Here is a 7605-nt window from a genome sequence, read left to right as displayed (position 1 = left end):
TCAATATGGATGAAAGTGTCTTCGGTATTGAATTCAAGTCACATATTACAATTGATGACTTGGAAGAGATTTTTACGCATGAACAACTAGGCGTCGGTAATATGCACTCATACATCCGGTAATATTCACTCATCCGATATATTATTTAATTAGTCCTACAATATAATTTATTTACACATTTCAATGAAAATAATCTAATGTTTATTATGTTTTTATTTAAGGTTGTTTTATGACAGAGTGTTGCGCGAGACTGTATTGTCTAACAGATTCCGTTTCGTGTCTTCCGCCCATTGCAGCGGAATGGCAATTGTTTCGGAACCGGAATCAGTTAGACAGCTCTTAGTCGATAGATTCATGTCCACCGGCAATTCAGAAAGTCTGCATCTTTGGGCGTATAATACCCGACCAGTAGGGTTAGTTTCTCATTCTTGGTTCATCTAATCTCTGTTTCTTTTGTGTATAGCAAAATTTTCATATAACCTATTGTTTTAATTTATAGAGCACACTGGTTGTTGCTTGCTATCAACCCTATAAGAGAAGTCGTGCATTATTTGAATTCGGTAAATGGTGACTGGACCAATTATCCGGCTATGAAGGAAATCCTTGATTTGTAAGTGGGATCGTTCTAAATATTCGTGTATATTTATATATTTACTTATTTGTGGGATTGATCTAAACATATGCTTTTATATATTTGTTAATTAGATCAATACAAGTGTTCCGAAGTCAACGGGACGCACAGGTATCCCGGACTAAATCAAACAACATTACTTGGATCAAAGTGCAGGTACATTATTTTTCACAATTTTGCTTATAATATTTATGCTACTTGATAAAACAAGACAACTATAAAATCTTATTTGTTTTTCTATGTAGTGTCCGCAACAGCGAAACAGTTCAGATTGCGGATACTTTGTTTTGAGGTTTATGAAAGAAATCCTTCAGGCGAATCAATTAGAGATTCCGCTCACGGTATGAATTTATAACTTAAGATAATTTCATATAATTTATTACATTTAACTAAATATATCATTCATATTATGTTTTTGTTTTGTAGTACCTTGACGAATTCCGTGCTGCTGGGTACCCGAGACTTAAGTTAGAAGAAATCAAAGAGGATTTGTGTCACTTTTATATTAAGCAATTTTTCATGTAGGATTTGTGTCGAATTGAACTATAATATTATTGATGTTGTAATGATGTATATATATAATTTTGGATATTATAATGGTATTATATTAGTATATATATATATATTGTCTTACTGATGGCTGAAATTATATCGTCGAAAATATATTACAGGTCGAAAATATTACAGGTTGAAAACATATTACAGGTCGAAAATATTACAGGTCGACTAGGAGGATTAAATTACAGGATGCACATTAAAATACCTCATTTAGCAACGACAGTGCTTTTAAAAAGCGCTCTTAAAGGTCCACCTACAAAAGCGCTTCTTAGTAAAAGCGCTGCCAAAGATTAATAAAAAAGCATAAAAAATAAAAAAAAAACGCAACATACGAAAGCGCTTTTGGAAAAGCGCTCTTATAGGGGGGGCTACCAGAGCGCTTTTTCCAGGAAAGCGCTCTTATAGGGGGGCCTACCAGAGCGCTTTTTCCAGAAAAGCGCTCTTATAGGGGGGCCTACCAGAGCGCTTTTTCCAGAAAAGCGCTCTTATAGGGGGGCCTACCAGAGCGCTTTCTGAAGCGCTTTTGTTACCTACACCAGCGGTGGCTTTCACAGCGCTTTTAAGCGCTTTTAAAGCCCATAAAAAGCGCTTTTAAAGCCCCAGCGTGTTGTAGTGTATAGTGAGTCAAAAGGATAGTATAGGGATTGTGTGTTGTAGTGGATTGAAGGGTAGTTTATTGTTGGGCCGTCCAAGGCCTCTTGGGCCTAGGAAATCAAAAAAGGTGAAGAGTAAAATTAGGAGGGTCCGAAGTGGGGTGGGTGAACTTTCTGACCCGATCCAAACGGTGTCAATGCAATACGATCAATCAAATAATTGTTCGAAAGGATACGTGAGAAGGGTTTCTAGAAAATCAAAGGTGGGGATGGGGATAATACCAAATCAGAATTTTACTCATAGCTATGAATCCATAAACGATTCAGTAGTGGAAAAGGGAAACAAAATATTTTAGGACGAGGAGGGGAGGAAGGCAACGGATGAGGCGTGGAGATTTATTGCTCAAATGGGGGTTGTGGGTGAAGAATCTGATGAAACTTACATTGAAGCAATTCAAGCGATGGAGGTTCGAGACTGTGAAGGCTGAAGAACTCAGAAGGCGAAGCAAATTCAATCTTTACAATGAATATTGTATCATACAACATTAGGGGTGGGGGCAATCCTTTTAAAAGAAAGAGGATTAATATTTGTTTGTTGAAGGGGAAGGCACATATATGTTTCATCTAAGAATCAAAGTTGACGGTCACTACTGAAGCGGTGGTAAGAAGTTTATGGGGGTCCGAAGAGGTTGATTGGACTGCAAAAAACTCAACTGGTCTTTCGGGTGGAATGTTGATAATGTGGAAGAAGAAGATCATTTGTATGGTGTTCAGCTTCAAAGGAGATGGGTATCTTAGCTTATGTGCAACTTTCATATGTACTACTTGCTATTTTGTAAATGTGTATTCGTCGTGTGTGCTGGCTTAGAAGAGACGGGTGTGGGGAAAGTTGTTAGTTTTAATAAATTTGTGGGCGGATGGTGAATGGTGCTTAGGGGGCGATTTTAATACCTTTAGGTTCGATTGATAATGTATTGTTCGTAACAGGTTCCATTGTCATCAGAAAACCATTGATTTTAATGATTTCATTGGTCTCATGGAGTTAGAGGATCTTCCTATGGGTTCCAGAAAATTTTCATGGAGTAGAGGGTCTGGTGGAGCTTTGAGTAGAATAGATAAGTTTTTATTGTCCAGCGGCTTTGTCTCCCTGTTGTTTGCAGTTAGTCAAGAGATCGAAGCTAAAGACGTTTCTGACCACAGTCTTGTATGGCTGAAATGTAATGTGTTGAATTGGGGTCCTAAACCATTTAGTCCTTAAATGGTTGGTTAGATCACCCGGGGTTCGTTGAATTTGTGGATAAGGAGTGGAATTCAATGGTGTGCTCGGGTTTGGCTGCATTTATGGTGAAGGAGAAATTCAAATGGCTGAAGGCAAGCCTGAGGAAGTGGAATATCGATGTGTTTGGGTGGATTGAAGTGCATGTGGAGGAGGTTGTTAAGCAAATAAACATATGTGATGATAGGTTTGTATCGGCATATGGAGCTCCAGGTGTTGGAAGATGGTTGAATGCAGATGTACTGGGTTCGGAAATTTCAAAAGTTAGATTGGAAGTGTCACGATCATTCTGGAGCAACCTTCAAAGGAAGGAGTGTTTAATACATCAAAAGTCTATAATAAAATGGTGTAAGGTTTGGGACTTAAACACTAGATACTTTCATAATTTGGTAAAGGAAAGAGTTAGATCAAACTTCATAGGTGGAGTTAACTCGGTAAGGGGAAGGGTGGAGGATGTTCAAGGGGTGAAGGATGCAGTTAAAAAAATTTATCAAGCAAAGTGTAAAGATTCAAATGTTAGAAGACCAAGAATGGAGGGTGTGGTTTTTGCGCAGATATCGCGGCTGGATGTTGTCTCCGTGGAAAGTCAGTTGACAGTGGAGGAAATTTGGGAGGTGGTTAAGGATTTTGACGGAAACATGTGCCCGGGACAGGATGGATATAATTTTAACTTTATACGTAAGTATTGGAGTGTCCTTTCTGATGATATTTAAAAGTTTGTGGCTGAGTTTTACGACAGGGAGAATCTGCCAAAGGCTGAATCAGCAATTTTTATCACATTGATCCCGAAGGTGGAGAATCCTCAATCATTAACAAAGTACATGCCCATTAGTTTGGTGGGGAGTCTCTAATAAATCATTGCAAAATTGTTGGCCAACAGGATGAGGAGTTTGATTGGCAAGTTAGTTTCCAAAACCCAAACTGCATTTATTCTTGGGAGACAAATTCAATACGGTATTATGGTGTTGAATGAAGTGCTGAACTATGCAAAAAGGAAGAGGAAGAAATGTTTAGTCTTTAAGGTTGATTTCGAAAAAGCATACGATAATGTAAGTTGGAGTTTTCTTTTGTATGTTTTGAGAAGGTTTGAATTTGGTGTTCGGTGGAGTAGATGGATAGAAGCGTGTGTTTGTTCAGCGGTCTTGGTGAACAGAAATCCAACGGTGGATTTCAAAATGGAAAAGGGATTGAAACAAGGGGACCCATTATCCCCATTTCTGTTTACTTTGGTAGCGGAAGGTTTAGCTTTGCTGGTAAATCAGGCAGTTCAGCGGGATTTTTTGAAGGGTTTCAAGATGGTTAACGGGTTGCAGTTTGAACTACTGCAGTTTGCAGACGATACGGTCGTAATGTGTGAACCATCTTGGAGTAATCTTCGGTGCATAAAGGCGTTACTAAGAGGGTTCGAATTAATATCGGGGATGAACATAAATATGTGCAAAAGCTGTTTGTTGAGTGTTGATGTGGAGGATAATTTCCTATCGGAAGCTGCTTCGTATTTATGTTGTGAAACGAGTTCTATCCCGTTTAATTTTCTTGGCATTCCAATAGGTGTGAACCAAAGGAGGCAAGACGTGTGGCAACAAATCATTAGGAAGATGAAGCAAAGGTTGTCGTCATGGAAGCGGAAGTTTTTGTCTATCGGGGGTCGAATTACTTTGATTAATTCGGTCCTTAACTCCATACCTATTTACTATCTGTCTTTCTTCAAAATTCCAAGGGTGGTGTGCTGAAGGTGTTAATCAAAATTCAAAGAGAATTTTTGTGGGGAGGTGGGTTGGATAGGAAGGGGATTGCATGGGTGAAATGGAGCGAGGTTTGCGGGTCGAAATAAAAAGGGGGGTTAGGATTAAGGTGTATGGAGGCTTTTAATAATTCATTGATGTGCAAATGGAAGTGACGGTTTCTGGTTGATGAAGATGCATTATGGAGACAGTTGTTACAATATCGCTACGGGTCTTTGGAAGATGCAGTGTTGGGGGATGTCTCTAAAGTGTCAGTGATGAAGTCTTCAATTTGGTGGAGGGACGTTGTAACTTATAATGTGGAGGGGGAAGTTTCTGACTGGTTTTTGAGGGGTATCGGGTGTCGATTAGGCTCCAGAAAGTTCATCAAATTTTGGCATAATAATTGGAGTGGCGGCATCCCGTTTAAAGAGTTGTTCTTGGATGCCTTTAGTAAGACGGTAAACCGTGAGGCATCAGTTATAGACATGGGTGATTTTATGGATGATATTCGGGTGTGGAGGCTGGGTTTGATCTGCTGCCATTCTGAGTGAGGTGAGTGTATCAGTAGGCGTGGAGGATTCATTCAAGTGGTTTAAAGCAGATTCAGGCGAATATACTGTGGGCTTGGGGTACAATTGTTTCATGTCCTTGTTGTTTTGGATCAGCAAATTGCAGATATCTCAAATGCTATGGGGATCGTTTGGAAAACAAAGGTTCCGTCGAAGATTCAAGTGTTGGGTTGGCGGTGCATAAGGAATAAGATTGCGACTAAAGATCAATTAGCTAAAAGGGGTATTATAGAAGAAGATAATGAGAAGGTATGTCTGTTTTGTCTATTAAATATCAAATCACTAAATCATTTGATGGTACAATGCTATTATTCGAAATTGGTCTGGCAAGAGATAATCGTTTGGTTAGGTTGCGAAATAGGAAATTCTGTTGAGGTAGTGGAGCATTTGTTGGAATTTTCTAAGGGGTTGATCGGAGTGGTTTGTGCGAGAAAGCGTCTGCTTACGTGGTTAGCCACTTGTTGGGCAATATGAAGCATGCGGAATGATATGTATTTCAATGCAACGGTCTTTCAAGTTGCTGAAGTGGTTCATAGGGTAAAACTTTTGTCGTGGTTATGGAACATTGTAGAAATTTCGGAAAATATATATTGAATTATACTCTATGGTGCAATCGGCCTATCGATTTCCTAAATAATTGACTCTGTAAGTGTCGGGGGAGTATGATTCGTACTCAACCGTTTTAATGAATCTCATTGCTTATAAAAAAAAAAAAAAAGATAATAATCTGTCGATGCAACAATTAAAATTATGTAGGGAATTCTATCTTTCAGTGGTTAATAACTTAAGCTACGTAAATCTTGAACAAACATAGAATTCTCAACATAAATCACAGTCTGTATAAGTCTGCTACAAAAGCATAGATAATATCCATATGCTTAAAAAGTATGACAATACTACTAATCAATAAAAATGAGATTTGTTAAAAAATAGAAAAATGACAACTATAAAAATTTTCAAGGGAGATAACGGATTCAATAAAAGCAATGATAGTAGCCTAATTCTTCAACATCACTTAGACAGCCAAACTTAACAATAATCATAAGTCATATGGATCAATATATGCATAATAATGATCCTCCAAATAATCTCTATATTCATAGTATTCATGATTTTTCTCAGCAGGCAGTCGTACATCCTTTATCTGCTCAAGGCATCTTTCCTTCAAACCTTCATTCAAATCAAGATTAATGCATCCTTCCATATCAAGTGATTCAAGAAGAGGACATCCATCAAGAATGGCAAGAAGCCCGGTATTAGTAAGCCTGTTTCCTTTAATATCAAGATGGCACAATCTAGGCATTGTTTCTGAAATCATATAAGCATCATCATCAACATCAGGAGCAGGTCGAAGATACGCGAACTCTAACTCTCTCAAATTTAAGAACTTTTAAAAGTGGGCATGATATGCCAACAGCTGCAAGAGAATACTAGGAAAAGTTGAAGATTGAAATGTCCAGCTCTTCTAACTTTGGAAGCTTTCCCTTCCCACTGTCTCGGCAAACACTATCTCCGAGATTCCCCAATTGTTTAAAAGCCGCATGCGTCGTAGGTTACTGCCTCTGCAAATTTGAGTTGAATAAATTAGTTAATAGATATATAACAATAAAAAAAAAAAATCAAAGTTGAATGCAGTATAAAATATTAGAAATTGATATTTACTTCTCAGCTATGCATTTAAGGAGATCGTTATTGGCAAAACGTTCAATATCAATTTCTTCCAAATGATCACAACTTCGTTCAATAGCATAGCAACAAATCTTCACCAAATCCGATTCATTCCAGTGTGAAGAGCAGCCGGTCATGCGAATGGTGCGCCACACCTGAGGATCCTTGCAGATGTTCCACCATTTAGGGCAAACTAAGCATGCACTTGTTACAATGTCAATGGTATCAACCCTCTGAAGGATGTTTCTCGTGATATTTCTTGGAAGTTCAAGCCAATTTGGTATAGTTGAACTATCACAGTCTGCTCCATTTGCAGTTATCGTACAAGAGGGCATTGTAGCATATGAAATTTTGCAAACTAACAGTTGTATAGATTTTCCACAGAATGATTATTGACTTTTTATAGACACTAACAATGAAAACTAAACGTTTTGAAAATGAAATTTAGTTTCCAAAAAACTTTGGGAAATGATCAATCACACGACGTTTCCAAGAGGGCCAGAGGGGCACCTAAACGTTTCGATAGAGAAACAGAGGCTTCGGATAAAAGTTGTTACTTACTAATGTTTGCAATTATAATCAA

General features: G+C 38.1%; 1 pseudogene; it reads right to left on the bottom strand.

The window, feature by feature from the left end:
• Positions 1–6784: 6784 nt before the first annotated feature.
• On the bottom strand, positions 6785–7357 carry LOC131625479 (F-box protein SKIP19-like; annotated as a pseudogene).
• Positions 7358–7605: the final 248 nt, after the last annotated feature.

This window comes from Vicia villosa, unplaced genomic scaffold, assembly GCF_029867415.1.
Source record: "Vicia villosa cultivar HV-30 ecotype Madison, WI unplaced genomic scaffold, Vvil1.0 ctg.000218F_1_1, whole genome shotgun sequence".
Classification (NCBI taxonomy): domain Eukaryota; kingdom Viridiplantae; phylum Streptophyta; class Magnoliopsida; order Fabales; family Fabaceae; genus Vicia; species Vicia villosa.
This window is presented reverse-complemented; position numbering and strand designations above follow the sequence as displayed.